This window comes from Alligator mississippiensis, chromosome 15, assembly GCF_030867095.1.
Source record: "Alligator mississippiensis isolate rAllMis1 chromosome 15, rAllMis1, whole genome shotgun sequence".
NCBI classification, from domain to species: domain Eukaryota; kingdom Metazoa; phylum Chordata; order Crocodylia; family Alligatoridae; genus Alligator; species Alligator mississippiensis.
In genome coordinates, this window is record NC_081838.1 from 27,147,020 (window position 1) to 27,165,035 (window position 18,016).

Here is an 18,016-nt window from a genome sequence, read left to right on the forward strand (position 1 = left end):
CATGAAAAGTGGAGGTTTATCGCTGGATCCATGCCTGTCACATAGACCGCTCCGTGAGTTTACCAGCTGGCAGCCCTTTAGCCATGGCAAGCAGTGAAGACCAAACTTTATGCTGGGCACTTCAGGGCAAATCCCTCTCTTAAGTGCAGAAGCCGTTGGCTGTTACTTTGGATGTAGGACTTCCTTCTGTGTCCTACCCTGGAGTCCCTTTGAGAAATCAAGTTTTTAAGTATAGCTTCAGTGTGCGGATGCTTATTTGGGGTGGTGGAGAGGGTGTTTCATAAGGAATCGGGACACCCAAACCTTCTGAAGGTCACCTGGATTCAAATCCTCTCCTTTCAGTAAATGGCCCCTGGATCCTCCTCCCTCTCACTGGGCGCTCTGCTGGGAGCAGTCCCAGCAGTGAGGGGTCTGCCTCCTCTCTGCCCCTTGGCAAATTTTCCCGTTCCCTTGGACTCGCTTGCCCCTTTCTCCACTGTGACAGTGAAACACATGCAAGTCCAACAAGTAACCCACTGCTTGACCTGTGTCTGATAGCATCTAGCACTGCCTACAGGCCAGAGAGAAGCACAGCGGGCAAAAACCAGCTCCTCCGTCCCCATCCTGCATGTGCCAGAGCAGCAGCAGAAGAGACCAGCACCAGTAAGTTCTTGTCCTTCCCTCTCCTCCATCTGGAAGGGCTGGTGTGTGATGCTTGCATCTGCCCTCGGACTAGGCCTGTTTTCCCCCCAACCACAACACTTGCCTCTTAGCAGTCCCACTGCTTGCAGCAAATGAGCCCTTTGCAGTGAGATGTCCTTGTCCTGCGGCTGGGGCAGCTGCTGCCTGAGCACCCAGCTTCCCCCCAGCCCCCACTGGGGTGCAAGCCCTCTCCTGTACCGGAGATGCAGGGCTGGGGCTCCCCTGTGGCGCTGGGGCCCTGTGCCACACTTGGCTGCAGCCAAGTGAAACCCAGAATATCACTTGGCTGCGGGCAGGATCTACAAGATCGAGGGGTTTTCCTGTGAGAAAAGCTCAGGCTCTGGCGCGGGAAGGGACTTCTTGCTTGGTCACCAAGTGCCGTGGTGTTCGGAAGCTGCATTTTGCTAAAGACCTCATCTTTTCTGAGTGGGGGCAGCACTGATGCTGCTGTTTGTGGGAAGGAGCTAGGGCAGGCAGAGCTGAGTTTCCCTCCTGGCTGTGCACTTGTGCTTTTGAATACAGTCTAGGTTCCCATCACGCCATGGGCATTACTTACCCCTGCACCCGGGGACACTTCCCAGTGCTTGAGGCTGGATTTCCAACATGTGCCCCAGGCAGGCAGCAGTTGTCAGTGGCGTGGGGACAGCGGCCCAGGAACCCCACCCTGTCGATATGATGCCAGCTTCTGAGTCCTGGGATGCTTATACTATTAATCAGGGCCAACTTCTAGCCCAACAGATGAGACCGACAGATGGAAAAGACGATGGAACGGGAACGTGCCCTGCTATTCCCATGTGGCACCATGCCAGGGCTAGCACTCACCCTGATCCCACTGACTTAGAAGCCAGCATGGTGATGTGGGATCAGGGCTCTGGTACTGCGGGAAGGAGAGGTTAATGCCCAACCTCTGCCACACTCAGGATGTAGGAACCCTTGTGTTCAAATCTCCTCTGCAGCCTCTTTGCCTTTCTCAGACCTTCTCACTGAAGGGTCAGAGGATTCGTGTTCTGTGCAGACGTGTATAAAACCGTGTCCTGCCTAGGGACTGCTGGCCAGTGTCTGCCAGTCTTGAACCTGCCAGCTCAGCTGGTAGAGCCTGGCAGCCTTGAATTCCCCCCAAGAAACAACCTTGTGAGCATGCTGTGCCCATAGAGAAGCTCCCTAGGAAGGATGGACATCCACCTGAGCCCCAACAGCTACTGCTGGTTGCCTTTTCTGCTTCTAGAGCGGTCACAACTGATTTTCTCTGGTTTTGCTTCATTTGTTATGTGTAATTTAGTGGTGTGTGGTGTTTCTTTCATGCTTAGTTGTGGCTGGGGGCACGGGGTCATGGGAAGACTGTCTGACTACTTGTGTTTTCTTTTTTCAGACAGTAGCAAAAAAAGTTCTTGCTCCCAAGGCTGGCCTGGAAGTTCCCCCAGCTCCTTCCCAGGTATCCGGCTCACACCCCAGCCACTCTCCCTTCCAGCATCCACTCTCTGCCCCTGTGGGACATTGAAGGGTCAGAGGATTCGTGTTCTGTGCAGACGTGTATAAAACCGTGTCCTGCCAAGGGACTGCTGGCCAATGTCTGCCAGTCTGGACCCTGCAAGCTCAGCTGGTAGGGCCTGGCAGCCTTGAATTTCCCCGGGGAAACAACCTTGTGAGCGTGCTGTGCCTATAGAGGAGCTCCCAAGGAAGGACGTGCACCCACCTGAGCCCCACCGTCTACTGCTGGTTGCCCTTTGGCCCCTCTAGAGTTGCCAGAACTGACTGTCTCTGGCTTTGCTTCATTTCCCATATGTAATTTAGTGTTGTGCGCTGTTTCTTTCATGCTTAGTTGTCAGTCGGGGAACAGGGGCAAGGGAAGACTGTCTGACTACTTGTGTTTTCTTTTTTCAGACTCTAGCCAAAAACGATCGGGCTTCTAAGAGTGGCCTGGAAGTAGCACCAGCTCCTTCCCAGGTATCCTGCTCACACCCCATCCACTCTCCCTTCCCCCACCCACTCTCTGCCCCTGTGGGACATGGGTGTCTGGGCAAGGTGGACCTCTTGTCTGACCCGGTGAACAGCAGTTCTTCTCTTCTGAGCCTAAGGCAATTAAAGGCTTCTTAAACCTTACAGAGAAATAAGATTTATATTAAATTAAGCCCAAATCTGCCTTCTAATGGCTGATGGACACCAGTCTCCAGCATTTAAGTTCATATTTCGTACAGCATGGTTCAATTTGTCCTGTTAACTGAATTCAGCTCTTGTTTTTTCTCCAGTGGTCTCTGCAAGACCAGATCCAAACTCCACTGAGATCAGTGAAGAGATCCACACTGACTTCCTGGGGCTGCGGTTCCACTTCTTTCCCTGGTCCCAAATGCTCTCCTCACGAGAAATGGCCCCTGCATCCTCCTCCCTCTCCCTATTGCAGCACTTAATTTGCCATCTTAAGCACTGGATGATGTTCTTCTGCTTCTCCTTTGCTAAGCAATCGGCTTCTCGGGCAGCTTTTGGCTTCCAAAGTCTCACAGGTAAAAATGTGCTTCACTTTCCAGGCCGGCAAGGAGTCCAAGCCCAGCACTAGCCAGGCACCACCAGATAAAACCTGCACTGGGAAAGCAAAGGAGGCTGCAGCCCTGCCACCAAAGGTAGGAAATGATCTTAGCAGCAACATCACTGTTACATTTGACATTTTGCCAGTGAACATTTCCAAGTACCTGAGAGTTACCCTCTTCAGACTCCTCAAGGTTTTGATACAGAATCTTAGCTTAAGCGGTGGCTCTGACCCTCCTCTTGAATCTGATTGATGCTAAAGCTTCCCCACTGCCTGCAGCAAATGAGCCCTTTGCAGGGAGATGCCCTTGTCCTGCTGGTGCAGGAGCGGCAATGGGAACACCCAGCTCCGCCCTGGACACGTTGTGGGTTGGAGCTCTTCTTTGTGGCTACCAGGACCTGGGTACCATGGCAGTGCACCCCTTACATAACGCCTCTTCGAGCGTTCACCAACCCGTCAGTGCTCCCCACCGTCGACAGCACCAGCGGTGTCTGGGAGAGCTCCATGCCAGTGGAGCCGTGCCCCCGCAGCTGCCAGGGGTACGCGTCGTTCATGCAGTTTAGGATCCCTTCAGGCCGTGGGTCGTACTACCCCACGACCGGATCCAAACTCCACAGAAGTTGATGAGGAGACGCTCATTGCCTTCCTGGGGCTTTGGTTCCTCTTCTTTCCCTGGTTGTGAATACTCTCCTGTCAAGGAATGGCCTGAGGATCTTCCTCCCTCTCTCTGGCATCTGACGTGGCATCTTAAGCACTGGATGATGTTCTTTTTCTTCTCCTTTGCTAAGTAAATGGCCTTCTCGGGCAGCTTTCTGGCTTCAAAAATCTCACAGGTAACACAGTGCTTCACTTTCCAGGCAAGTGAGGAGTTGAAGCCCACCTTTTCCCAAGCAGCACAGCGGAAGATGGCAACTGGGACAGCGAGGAGGACCGCAGCCCTACCGAGGAAGGTAGGAAATCTTAGCGGCAATATCACGTTTTCATTTGACAATTCAGTAGAGATTTCCAGGTAGCCGACAGGTGCCCTTCGGACTCCTGAAGGTTTTGATACAGAATCTTTAAAGGGCAACTCTCACCCCCCTGTTGGATCTGGCCAATGTTAAAGCTTTCCATTCACTGCTTCTTCTCCGTTTTCTATAAAGATAGAAGGATGGAGAAGACGATGAATAGGTAGCCTTGAGTTTGCCAGCTTTTCTTCAGGTTTTGTCCATGATTTAATTCTTTGCGTTGCTTTGCTCGGGCTGGGTGCACAGAACCCGTGCAGGCGTGTCTGATTACTGCCTTTCTATTTTCTGGGCATTGGGAAAATGGGAGCCTGCCTGCAAGGACGGCCAGGCAGTTATAACAACCCGTTGCCAGGTACGCTCGCAAAGAAGGCCAGGAAAGCCAAGGAACTCCTTCCCAGGTACCCTGGTTTCCCTTTCAGGTGACAGCTGAGCACAGCTCTGGCTCTGTAGAGAGAATTTCTTCCTGCCTGTAGGGACTCCTTATCTCCAGACCTAAGAAGAGTCCATCACGTTGCAAGCTCTGCTTTGAAAATGACTCCTCGTCCAAGCACATGTGACTAAGGGTGAAAAGCACAGTCCTTGTTTCTGGGTGTCACCCCATTTTCTGCTCAGGGCTTAGGCTTTTCTGTTGGGAATGGGTCCTGGAAAGGAAGCTGAGCACCTGTTGTTCTGGGTTAGGGAAAGCTTGAGCTGGAGAAGGCGCTATGTTTGGTTTGGCCTGAGGGAAAGGTCCTCGTGTCAGTTTAGTTTTGAAGCTTTGTGGCAGAGCTCTGCTGGGAGAGGTCCTGGGGTGCCAAGTCTGCCTCCTCTTTGCCCCTTGGCAAATCTTCCCCATTCCCTTGGACTCCCTTGCCCCTTTCTCGACTTGGGAGTGAAATGCATGCAACTCCAACAAGTACTACACCACTGTTCGGTTGTGTGTGATGACACCCAGCACTGCCTAGAAGCCCCGGAGCAGCCCGGCAGGCAAAAATGAGCTCTTCCGCACCCGACCAAGGGGAGCAAATGCGGGGCGCAGTAAGTTCCTGTCCTTCCCCCACCTGCATCTGAGAGGGCTGGTGTGTGATCCTTGTGTGTGTCCTCAGACTTGGCCTGCGTTCCCAATCAGCTTCACCCCTTAATACTTCGGAGCCCCACCGCTTCCAGCAAACAAGCCCTTTGCAGGGAGAGCCGCTGTCCTGCTGGGGGGAGCTGGTGCCTGAGCACCCGGCTTGCCCCGGATACCGTGCGTGTGCAGGGCTGGGGCTCCCCTGTGGTGCTGAGGACCTGCGTCTCACTTGGCTGGTGCGGACTTTGAGACAGAGGAAGCCCATTGCTGGTCAGCAAGTGCGCTGGTGCTTGGAAGGTGTGAGGCTAATGGCCTGATCTTTTCAGCGTGGAGACAGCACTGGTGCTGCTGTGTCTTGGAAAGCAGCCAGGGAAGGCAGAGATGTCCATCCTAGCTGTCATGTTCCTCCTTTGAACTCAGTCTAGGATCCCTTCAGGCCATGTGTGCATCTTTCCCCTACCAATGGGGACAGTTCACACTGCCTGAGTCTGCTTTTCCAACACGGGACCCAGCAGGCTGATGTCTGTGAGGTGGGGGCAGCAAAACATGAGGCCCACCCTGTCTTCCTCGTGGAAGTTTCTGACTCTTGGGATGCTTATAGTATTGGTCTAGACAAACCTGTAGCCAACTGGACTACAGAGGCAGATAGAAAAGGCGGTGGAACTGCAATGTGCCCTGAAATCCCCCCTGGCATCATGCCAGTGCTTTCACTCAGCCAGGTCCTACCGCCAGGGATCCAGCCTTGTGATGCGGGATCAGACCTTTGGTACTGCTGGAAGCAGAGGTTTATGCTCAGCCTCCCTGCAGGCTCAGGGTTCAGGAAGCTTTTTGCACAAATCTCCCTTTGCAGCCTCTTGGCCTTTCTCACACGTTCCCATTGAAGGGTCAGAGGATTCGTATATGAAATCCCGTCCTGCATAGGGGCTGCTGGCCAATGTCTGCCAGCCTGGGACCTGCAAGCTCAGCTGGTGGAGCCTGGCAGCCTTGACTTCCCCCCAAGGGAAACAACCTTGGGGATGTGCTGTGCCCGTATGGGAGTTCCCTAGGAGCGACAGGCATCCACCTGAGCCCCACCGTCTACATGCCTAGTTACAGCGGGGGGCACCGAGCCCTGGGAAGACCGTCTGACTACTGGTGCTTTCTTTTTTCAGGCTCCAGTAAAACAAGAGCCTGCTTCGAAGGTTGGGCAGGAACTTCCACCACCTCCTTCCCAGGTATCTTGGTCGCACCCGGTCCACTCTCCCCCTTTGCCCCTTGGCAAATCTTTCCTGTATATTAAGAGAAGTGCAAATGTGCCTTCTAATGCCTGAGTGGGCAGCTGTCTCCAGCACCTCTGTGAAAATATCCTCACAACATGATTCGATTCATGCCCTGCTCACTGAATTCTTGTCTTGTGTTTTTGGCTTCTGTCTCTGGGGAAGCTGGTGCCTGAGCAGGCAGCTACCACCTGGGCGAGCCCTGTCCTGTGCTGGAGGGTGCAGGGCTGGGGTCCCCTGTGCTCCTGTGCCAGGCTTGGCTGGAGTCCAGGGCAAGCCTGGAAGGTCACTTGGCTACCGGCAGCATCTGTGAGCTCAAGAGGTTTCCCTGTGGGAAGATCTCAGGGCCTGGAGACAGAGGGTCCCCTTGCTTAGACAACAAGAGCCATGGTGCTTGGAAGGTGCATTTTGCTAATGACCTGATCTTTTCAGAGTGGAGACAGCACTGATGCTGCCATCTCTGGAGAAGAGCCAGGGCAGGCAGAGGTGAGTTTCCCTCCCAGCCATGCACATGTGCCTTTGAGACCAGTCAGGATCCCTTCAGGCCAGGAGCATTGCTTACCCCTGTGGGGACACTCCACACTGCCCAAGGCAGGCAGCAGCTGTCAGTGCCATGTGGACAGCCAGCCCTGAGGACAACACTGTCTACCTGATGGGAGTTTCTGACTCTTGGGATACTTATAGTATTAGTCAGGACCAGCTTTTAGGTAAATGGATGGGACAGACATATAGAAAAGGCAGTGAAACTGCAATGTACCCTCCAATACCCAGCACCCATGCCAGTGCTATTACTTACCCTGGTCTCACTGCCGAGAAGCCAACCTCGTGATGTGGGATCAGACCCTTGGTGCTGCTGGAAGTAGAGGTTTATGCCCCAGCCTCCCCCAGGCTCCGGATGCAGGAACCTTTGTGCATGAATCTCCCTTTGCAGCCTCTTTGCCGTTCTCAGACATTCCCATTTAGGAGGCAGGGCATTCCTGTTCTGTGCACGCCTGTATAAAACCCCATCCTGCCGAAGGATTATTGCCTGATAGCTGCCAGCCTGGAAGCTCAGGTGGTAGAGCCTGGCAGCCTTAATGGGTATCTATACACGTTTCTTAATGGGTGTCTAAACATGCTTAAAACACTGCGGTGTCACATCTATTAAGCATCCTGTGTTTTAGAACGGCTACCGGGCTGCTTTAACTAAACCTCATTCAAAGAGTTTTTATCAAAGCACCCTGTGGCCATTCTGAAATGTGGGATGCTTAATACCCGTGATGGTGAGGCACACTGGTACTTTCTGATTACAACAGATCAGAGCCGATTTATTGAGTCTGCTCCCATGGGTTGTAAATAGTACGTGTCAGACCACATGTATAGGCACCAATGGGTGAAACTCCCGGACAATTAGGCACCAAGCCAGCTGTGTGCAGCTGCAGCAGAAGAGCACATGCTGGCCATGGTGTGTGGCTGGCATGCCATGTGACTGGAAGGGGCGGGGCTTAGAGGTATATAAGCCTAGGGTCTGAGGCAAAAGGGGCAGTCTTGCCCTGCATGCTGGAGGGAAGGGGCTCCTGGAAGAGAGAGGCTTCAGGGAACAGTGCCATGGACACCCAGACTACCCAGATGTGCTAGACAGAGCAGCCAAAGGTAGGCTGAGCATCTGTCCTGGTTTAGCCAGGACAATCCCAGGTTTAAGAGGCCAGCCTGGTATTTTGGGTGTCCCAGAAATGCAGGGGTGCAGGACAGAGAGTCAGATCGGCATGGCATGGTGACCCGGCCCCCTGCCAGCTTGGGAGAGCACGGGGAGGAGAGGTTGGGCGCTGTGTCCCGGATGTCTAGGATCTCGCTATGGTCAGGCTAGCTAAAGGGGAGGTATGGCTTGTGGTGAGGCATCCACCCAGAGTGAGGGTAAAGTTTGTCTTGGGAAGCTGTTTGCTTATATTTGTGTTACATTGAAGTCTAAGACTGGAGGATTGGGTTGTGGGTATAGGGGTGGTATGGATGCCATGGGGTATGTGAGGGGCACCCAGAATAGCCCTGCAAAGGTGAGAGATCTTAAAGGGTCTGAGCAGCATGACAGCCATCCAACCAGGGTCAGGGACCCCAGGGGCTGGGACACAAGGCACCAACTGTACCAGGGCTAGTGCAGGGGCCCAAGCAGCTTGAGGTGGGTGAGGGCAGGGCCAGGGGCCCAAGCAGCCTGAGAAGGGCAGGACGGAAATGAAGTCCAGAACCTGAAGTCCAAGGTTGTGGAGCTCATCTGAAGGAGCACAGCCAGAGAAAAGGGGACAAAGCCAGGAAGGCTGAAGGGGACCTGAGGGGCACCCAACGTGAGGTCTGAGTATTGTGATGCAGTTGGGGACCCCCTGAAGTGATACGCAGCACTACCTGCAAGGCGTGGGCATGGCTACAGTGGCGGATAGTGTCATAACCCAAATTAAGTGAGTCCCTGACACAATAGAAAGCCTTTTTAGGTGATTGGTATTGCTCAATTTTTAGTACGTATCCAGATTAAGAAACATCTCCGACGCAATAGTCTGCCTAGCAACTGTAGTAACTGTTGGGTTTGGTATATTCCATCTCCTCACTCAGCAGTTTAGTACAGTCCTGGTGCATTGGAAGATCCCATTTGGCCTGTATGCCTGTGCCACAGTGGAGCGTTCCATTGGGGTGATATAGAGGTCACAGCTAAAGTAGGTCACACGTGGAAAATTCCGCGGTACCAGAGCCCAGTGACTACGCTAGGTCATGGAAAATTACAAGCTTAGAAAAAATTCCCGCCAATCATATGCAGATGCGCACACCACTATTGGCCATTTCCAAATTATTCATATTTGACAAGTTGTGATTGGTTTCCCGGCCATTTAAAAGCTAAGTCAGTTTCCGCGCGCGGGGAGGTACCCTGCGGTTTTCTCTGAGGAAAGAGCTCCTCCGCAGTTTTCTCTCAAAGAGCTACTCGGCACGGTTTTTCTCAGAGGAAATATTCCGGGTGTTTCTCGGAGGGTACTCCCGTCGCCGATATCCAATTTGACGCGCTTCCCCCCCCACGGCCGCATCAAAAAGCCGTTTACGACCGTCGTTCATATCTTGTTGCATCGTCTCTTGTCGCATTTACCGTCTTTGCAACTCGTCGTGGGTTTTTTTCGTTGTAACTGTAACTCAAGCCCAGTTCCATCGACCTACACTGTAATCATCACCGTCAGTGTAAGTAAAGAAATGTTTTTCAACCATTACGCATCGCGTGCCTAGTACCTCTCCGGTGTCACCAGTACCCGCCTGCCATTCTAGGCTATTGACCCCATAGCCTCGGTCTGCCTTGCCACCTGACCGCAACATGGCGTCACGAACAGGATCTGGGGAAAACACCTTGGAGTTGGAACTAGTGAAATACTGCCCACGGCGCAGTGGGGAGCGCCAGACATCCAACTCGGATGAACTGTGGGCCCATATTGCCTACCATCAGGCAGAGGGAAGGAGTAAAAATGAGGCTGCCGGCTACTTTTCTATCTGGGGAGAGACGGGAGCCAGAAAAGAGTGGGCCGCCCAGCTGGGTCCATGCACTTTCGGGGGTGTACTGAGCGGAGGACGAGTGGCGTGCATGCCGCAGGACGAGATGGGAATGCTGTCTCTATCACGAGTGAAGGCGGAGGGCGCGAGGGATCCGCACCCTGCCCAGGAGTTTGCCCGCTGTACTCGGTGTGTGCGCGAGAATGGGGAAGGAACAAACCCCGATAAATTCGACTTCCCGGCTCTAGCGCCCCAGTCGCGTGGCCACAAGCTGCTGACACAGCTCCGGAAAAACTTAGAAACAGAGGGCCGCACCGCGACCAAATGGTCAGAACCAGGGTGGCACCAGAAACAGAGGGCCGCACCGCGACCAAATGGTCAGAACCAGGGTGGCACCGGGGGAAAATAATCAGTATAATGCTTAGATCTATTTCGCATCTGCTGTCTGAAAATGCTAACCTGGAAGCCCAGTTAACAGAAGTCAGCAGGGCCGCCACAGAAATAGCGGCGCAAAAAGGCCCATCACCACCACCAGAAAGAAAAGTGAGCTGCTCGGGTCCCCCGGAAAAGAAGGGTAGAGTCATGGAGGAGAAGGCGGGACTTCACCCAGCAAACTCACCCCCTAAGGTGACGTCGGTCCCAGCGGCCCCGCCTCCTAGTTACGGGGAGGGGGCAAGTTCCTGGAGACATCTCCTGAGTTACTTTGTAGGGACGGGGAAGAGCGACTGGTGCCCGGGACAGCTGGCAGGAGAAGGCCGCCACGAGGTCAGAGGCTATGAAACAGCCCCGCCTCCTAGTTATGGGGAGGAGGCAGTAAGCGGAGAGCTGTGTCGGCCTCAAGATACAGTAACAAGTCCAACAGCCGCTTACCTGGTCGGATATCAAGGGCAAGAACATCATCAGTTTACCCCATGAAGAGAAGGGAAAGAATTACCCCAGAGGACGCCAGAAGAGAGAGCAATGTCTGGTTTTCTCCTGTATCACACCAAACTTACCAAGCGACAGTTGCGCGCCCTAGGGGATGAAGGACAACAACAACTAGCGCGAGGATTAGGATTAGTCCCTAGAAAAAAAAACCAGGGGATGAATAACTGCCACCGGACGGATCAACGATGACAACTCTGAGCTCGGACCACGGATCTTCGCCTATATACCAGTCCCATTGTATATAATTCTGTTAACCCAACAATACAACGCAAGGTCTTTAGTTACTCAAATTAATTAACCATCAAAAAGCGCTCTAACCAACATCCTAAGAATGTATGGCACCACGAGTCTATACCAACAAGGGTGTATATTTTACAAAAGAAAGTGAGGAAAGTGAGGAAAGAGATGAAGAAGATGATGATGGAAAGGGGCAAGTAGTAAAGACAAAGAAAGAAAGGTGATCAGGTTCTATAGGGACCTGTACACAAAAGGAAGAGGAAAAGGGAAGTAGAAGTAAAAGATAGAAGGAAAGGAAGGGAATTCTGGACGGAAAAATAAGGTGTAAAGGATGTCGTAAATGGACAGAAAACAGTTTTAAGACGCTGACAAGAAACCTGCGCCAAAGGAAGAGGAACATCAAATTGGAGAAGAACCATTCGAGCAGAACCCTAACCAAACACCAGCAGTGGCAGACCTTGCCCATCAAAATTAGTTAACCTGTTGAACTTTAACCCAGTTATGACCCTAGTTACTGCTTGTTGCTGTTTATGTTTTCTTTCAGTGTTGATTGACAAGGGAGCCGTAACAGGTCCACTGACATGAAACACATCTGGTCTCCGTTATGGTACACAGGTCAAGTTCATGGTACCTCGTCAACCCGAATAACCTGACAGACACTGCCCGGACCCTCGATGGAGAAAGAGCACCACCACGAGCCTCGGCGAGTGACATCACCAGGTCGCCCATCGAGATTCTTGCAATTGGACTTTTTGTTACGGGCATGATTTCATTGATTATCCTTAAAATGATTGCCTTAGTTATTGCTTACGTTTATCCCCGGTTATCAAATCTTCCTGAACCCGAGTTCATAGATGAGATGACAATTTAATATACCCATTTGCCACCTAACCCGTAAAGGCGACGAGCTCATAATTTAAGTGCTTAATCTACTGTGTCATGGCCAAGGGGGCATGTCATAACCCAAATTAAGTGACCGCCACAGGCAGAAGCAAGATTATGCCCCTAATGTGATACAGTGTCTGAGGACAGGACTGGTACCATTTGGGCTCATGGAGCACAAGACAGCTAAGGGATTGAAGCTCACTCCTGGAGCCAGGGGCAGCCTCCCGCAGTACTATCAATCCAATCCAGGCATAGCCAGTTTGAAATAGCCCCTGCCCTACTCCTTAAACACCAGGCACCAGGTTCATGACAGGGCCCCATCCATTGTGTTTGCTCCACTAGGTGGAACACAGCCCCATGGACCAGAGCTGCAGGGTCAGGACAGAAATGATTTGTTTGTGAACTTACAAAATGGAACAAAAGAGCACCCTACAGTGCAGGAATCCCCACTTTAGGCTGGAAAGGGGCCACGAATACGTCCCATGACATCCAGCCAGCAAGTAGGAGAGCACTTTGGAGCTAGGAGTTGTCCGTGTCCAAGTGCTCTGCTGGATCAACCTGGAAGATCCCCGCAGAGCTATTCCCAGTGAAAGGGCACAGGACTCTTCTGCCTGGGGTGGCTGTGGCCTGGATCAGGAGCACCAGTAGCCCTGAGGTGGTGGGGGTCGTACTCCCACTGCCCCAACCCAATCCCCGGGCACCCTCCAGATGTGTTGTGCTGTCACAGCCCAAGAGCTAACTGTATTTTCCTTTCCAGGCCTGCATTACTCCATATCCCAGCCCAGGGATCTCGGAGACGGGCACCAGTTGGGGGATGGAGGAATGGCCTTGCCCACTGGTGGAGTTGGTGAGTCAGAAATTTAGGCTTCCTGGTCCAGGGAAATGTTTTTATTCAGCCTCTTGGCTGCACCAGTGCTTTGCAGGGAGATGCTCTTGTCCTGCAGCTGGGAAGGGGCTGTGTGATCACCCAGCTTCCCCCAGCACCACATGGGCGAGACTCTCTCCAGCGTGGAGACTGTGTGTTGGGTCTGCCCTGTACTGCCAGGGACCTGTGCCAGGCTCCAGTGAAGCCCAGGGCAAATTGGGGAGGTACTTGGCCCTGGGGACAATCTGAATGAGCTTCAGCGGCGAGTCTGTGACTTCCACCCTCAAACTAGGGTTGTACTACTCACCAGCCACGTGTCTTGGTGCTTAGGAGCCCCACAGCTGGGACTCATGGGAAGTGTTGGGCCCATCTTCTGGGAAGGGCCCTGGGGAGGAACCGATAGCAGGTCCATGGGGTTTGAGAGGACCAGAATTGAGCAGCTGGATGGCAATGCTGATTAGCAACAGCAGCTTTGACTGCGTCCTACGTGAAAGCTACCTCCGTGCTCAGCCAGGCACACCCAGGGGCATTGCCAGGAGTGCCTGTCAGTGGGAGCGGGGCTGTGGCTGGGGCATTGCTTTGGTTTTAATCAAGTGTTTCATCTTCTCCCTCACTGACGTGTCACCATTTCTTTCACTGCAGACACTTAAGATGCTACTTGGGGCTGCACGATGGCAGTACCCGTGCCCTCCAAGGAGGAGGGTTTGGGGCCAACATCCTCCCGGTGCCGTCCCGGTAAGACACGATAAGAGCCGAACTTCAACAGCTGCTCGGTGGCAGAGCTCTGGTGGGAGAAGACCTCAGGGCTTGGTGTCTGCTTCCTTTTTGCAGCTGTCGCTTTGGACTCCTTTCCCTCTGGCTACTTGGGGATTGAAATGTGTCAAGGCCCAACCCATAACACAATGTTCAACTTGTGTCTGGCAGCATCCAGCAGGGCCAGCCCGCTGCAGGGAAGCCTGGCAGGGTGGAGCAGGGGCTTCGGCACCCTTCAGACATGAGCAGCCGAGGCAGCGGCAGACACCAGCCCTGGTAAGTTCTTGTCTTCCCCACCCCCAGCTGAAAGGGCTGGAGCGTGTCCTTGCGTCTGCCCTCGGACTAGGCCCGTGTTCCTCCCCAGACATATCTCTTGGCACCTAGAAGCCGCACTGCTTCCAGCAAATGAGCCCTTTGCAGGGAGATGCCCTTGTTCTGCTGCCGGGAGAGCTGCTGCCTGAGCAGCCAGTTTCCCCCTGAGCACCGTGTGTGCGCCAGCCCTGCCCTGTGCTGGAAGAGGCCGGGCTGGGGCTCCCCTGCCCTGCCGGGCACCTGGGCTAAGCTCTGGTGGAGACCAAGGCAGACCCAGAAGGTCACTTGGCCCTGGGCACAGTCTGCAAGCTCAAGGGGTTTCCCTCAGGGAAAAGCTCCAGGCCTGGAGGTGGAGGACCACCGTCCTTAATCAGCAACCACCTTAGTTTGTGGAAAGCGCCTTTTACTTATGGCCTTGATCTCTTCAGGGCGCACAGAACAAGGAAGCTGCCATGCCTGGGAAGCAGCCAGGGCAGGCAGAGGTGAGTTACCTTCCCGGATGTCCACTTGTGTCTTTGAACCCAGTCTAGGATCCCTTCAGGTCACTACCCATAAGGACACTTCACACTGCTTAAGGCTGGATTTCTAACCCGTGTCCACAGTGGGCAGCAGCTGTCAGTGCAGTGGGAACTGCAACCAATGGGGCCCACCCTGGCTCTCTGATGGCAGTTTCTGACTCTTGGGATGCTTATAGTATCCCAAGTATCAACTTCTAGATGAATGGATGGGATGGATAGATAGACGAGGTGATGGAAGTGCAACATGCCCTCCAATGCCCATCTGGAACCAATCCAGTCCTATCACTCACCCTGGTCCCGCTGCCAGGGAAGACAACATTGCAATGCAGGATCAGACCATTAGTGTTACTCGAATCAGAGGTTTATGCCCCAGCCTCAGGATGCAGGAACCATTGTGCATGAACCTCCCGTTGCAACCTCTTTGCTTTCTCAGGGGCTCCCACTGAAGGGTCGGACGATTCATATTCTGAACACACATGTATAAAAGCCCGTCCTGCCTAGGGACTATTGGCCAATGTCTGCAAGCTCAGGTTGTAGTGCAAGGCAGCCTTAATGGGTGGGTGAAACTCCCGAAGAACTAGGAGGCAGCTGTTTGTCATACAGTTGGAACAGAAATACTAAAGCTCCTGTGGATATGTTCTTCATGCAGGAGCTCCTGTATCTTTCCACCTTTCCCAATTGCATCCCTTGAGACGGGAAGTGCTGGGCTGGTGCACAGTCTTCTCTTACCCCAGTCCTAACACCGTGGGGCTCCAAGGCATCTCTTGGACTTTGCAGTCCTGTGAGTAACATCATGTTCAACTTTCCAGGCAGGAAGAACTTGGGGTCTGGGTCAACTTGGACCCAATGTGAAGGGGGCGATACAATATCTCCTGGAGTCACTGAAAAAGGTATCACATCTCTTAGTACTAACAGCTTTTCTAATTCTACACTCCAGCAATGGCCCGTGTCATAAGAACATACTTGAAATTGCCCTTTCATGTGCTGTGCTGGAACATCTTTACATGGCGTCTCAGCCTCCCATGTATTGCAAGGGAATTGAATTAGCTTGATGCCACTCAGATTTTTCTTCCTCTTCATGAAGTCAGGGGAGACAGGCAGGTGAGTGTGTTATGTCTTCGGACATATGTCTTGAGGGTGTTATGTCTGGTGACCTTGACTGTGCTTTGCCAGTGCTCCTGCTAGGACCATACCAGAGGTTCCTGGTTAGAGGGTCTTACCCATCCGCTTCGTGTAAGGCAGAAGCAGTCGTCCCCACACCAGCTGGCTGTTTTTGAAGGCAGCTGCATCACCTCTACTCTCAGACTTGGCTCGTGTTTCTCACCAGGGATGTCTCTTGACACCTAGGAGCCCCACGGCTGGGACTCGGTGGAAGTCATCTAGGACACATCTTCTAGGAAGAGGCCCTGGGCAGGAAGTGATAGCAGTGGCGAGAGGTTTAGGAGGCCTGATCCTGGAGCAGGGCCCAGGAACTGAATAGCTGGATGGAAGTGCTGCTTACCAACAGTCAGCAGCTGTCACTGGCCACCCGAGAGCTGTGTCAGCAGTGCACTCACCCAGGCACAGCCATGGGCATTGCCAGGGGAGCCGCTCAGTGGGGTCAGGCTGTGGCCATGGTTTTGTATTGATTTTAATCCCATGAGTTTTCTTCTCTCACTGACTCTGTGTCACGATTCATTGCACTGCAGTTACTGAAGAGGATTCTCGGGGCTGTACTCCGGCAGTTCCCATGCTCCGGGAGCGTAGACGGAGACCCGCGGCCCCCGGCCCCCTCCCGGTAAGACGCCAGAACAGAAGCACCCCAGTGGCTGCTTGGTGGCAGAGCTCAGTGGGGAGCAGGCCTGGGGTTTGGTGCCTGCCTCTTCTTGGCATCTTGGGAAATTTTCCTTGCTGCATGGTGTTGGGACCCAGGGCAGCTGGCCAGCAGCTCTCCCTGACTCCCACCCGGGCAGATAAGGGTTCGGGGCCTTAGAAGGCTGTTAGGCGGGTATTTGTGACGCTTGGAGTGGAATTAATTAGGCGGACGCTTATCGGTTGTAAAGCAAGATTATTTATTCACGCCGTTAAGGTAGTGAATAGCGGAGGTCAGAGATATTTGGTTAGTTACAGCTTAAGGTTCGAAGGTCGTATGTCGGTCTGTATAAGAGTTTGTTGATCGGGCAGATAAACCGAGAAAAAAGTCGGGCCGGCAGGTCGTTGATTTACGTCTGATAAGGTCGAGATGGGGGAGACTGACAAGCAATCAATTTGTCAGTTACTTTCACGCATACGTTCAGAGGTTTTTTAGGTGTGTGTGCGGAGGTCTCCCTTTCTTCACGGAAGTGAAGATGGGTTTTATTTGTGTAATAGCCAATTGCTTTTCGCCACGTCATAAATTTAATTAGAATCGCCAATTATCTAGCGGTCTTCGCTAGGGTGTTATCTCACAGGGTTACTCCCTGTTTTCTCTGACCAGTTATAATGATTTACGTACAGCACAGAAGGCTAAGTTTTATTTCTAGTTAGTGTTGCAGTTATAAATCTCTTTTTGACATGCGCAGCAGAAAAGCGGTTATTATCATTATTGTTAACTCTTAGTTAACCTAGTGTAGAAAAAAACCTGTTTTGAATGGTTTTACTTGTTTGTGACATGAGCACTACTTAATTTGGTTGTGACACATGGGAGCATTGTGTGGGTATTGCCTGGCCCTGCCCCTGGGGACAGTTCCCACTGCTTGCGCCTGGATTTCTAAAACATGCCCCAGGCAGGCGACAGCTGTCCATGCTGTGTGACCACCACCAGCCTGTGGGGCCCACCCTGTCTCCCTGGTCGAAGTTTCTGACTCTTGGGACTCTGCTGATGTTAGTCAGGATCAACTTCCAACCAGCTGGGCAGGTCACGCTGTGACGCTGCTGATGTTCGTCAGCATGGGTGACTGATGCGTCACGCGTCTGCATGGTGGTCTCTGCTCCCTGTTCATCTTTTGGTTTTTCTCTCTCCTCTGCCACCTGGGAAGCTGCTAGGAGTTTCCCTGTTGCCTTTTTGTTTTTCAGGACCTGGTCTGCAGGACATCGAGCCTGGAGGAGCAGATGTGAGGGCTGCAGGGTGTAGGGCAGAAAATGTACACCTGAAAGCTACTCCCCCTGCTCTGCCCCCTTCCTCTCTAGCCCTTCCCACTCCCCTGCCTCTCCTTTCCCCCTATATATTATGTTAGATTAGGCAATTTACAATTATTACAATTACAATTTTATATTATATTGTATCATAATGAACTTTCTTGTATTATATATTAGTTGATGGTTATTTATGTGCCTCTGTGCTTCTTTAGACATATGTAGCCATTTGTCATAACCTGCCCATAAAATACAAGTGCACTGACATCCATCTGGGACAGCTGGGTACAAAGCACCAGTTGTACCACCCTGCTCCCTCTGGGTTGGGCTGCACAGTGCACAGCTCCTTTTAGACCTTGCACATTTTGGAAGGTGGGAGGGGAAATACATTGGGAGCGAGCAGACCAGGGGCACAGCCTGT

General features: G+C 52.7%; 1 long non-coding RNA gene across 1 annotated transcript; it reads left to right on the forward strand.

The window, feature by feature from the left end:
• Nucleotides 1-9,047: 9,047 nt before the first annotated feature.
• On the forward strand, nucleotides 9,048-13,943 carry LOC109284453 (uncharacterized). Its single transcript, XR_009457508.1, has 4 exons — nucleotides 9,048-11,889; nucleotides 12,812-12,901; nucleotides 13,562-13,654; nucleotides 13,844-13,943. It is a non-coding gene; the product is annotated as an uncharacterized LOC109284453 (long non-coding RNA).
• The last annotated feature ends 4,073 nt before the right edge of the window (nucleotides 13,944-18,016 follow it).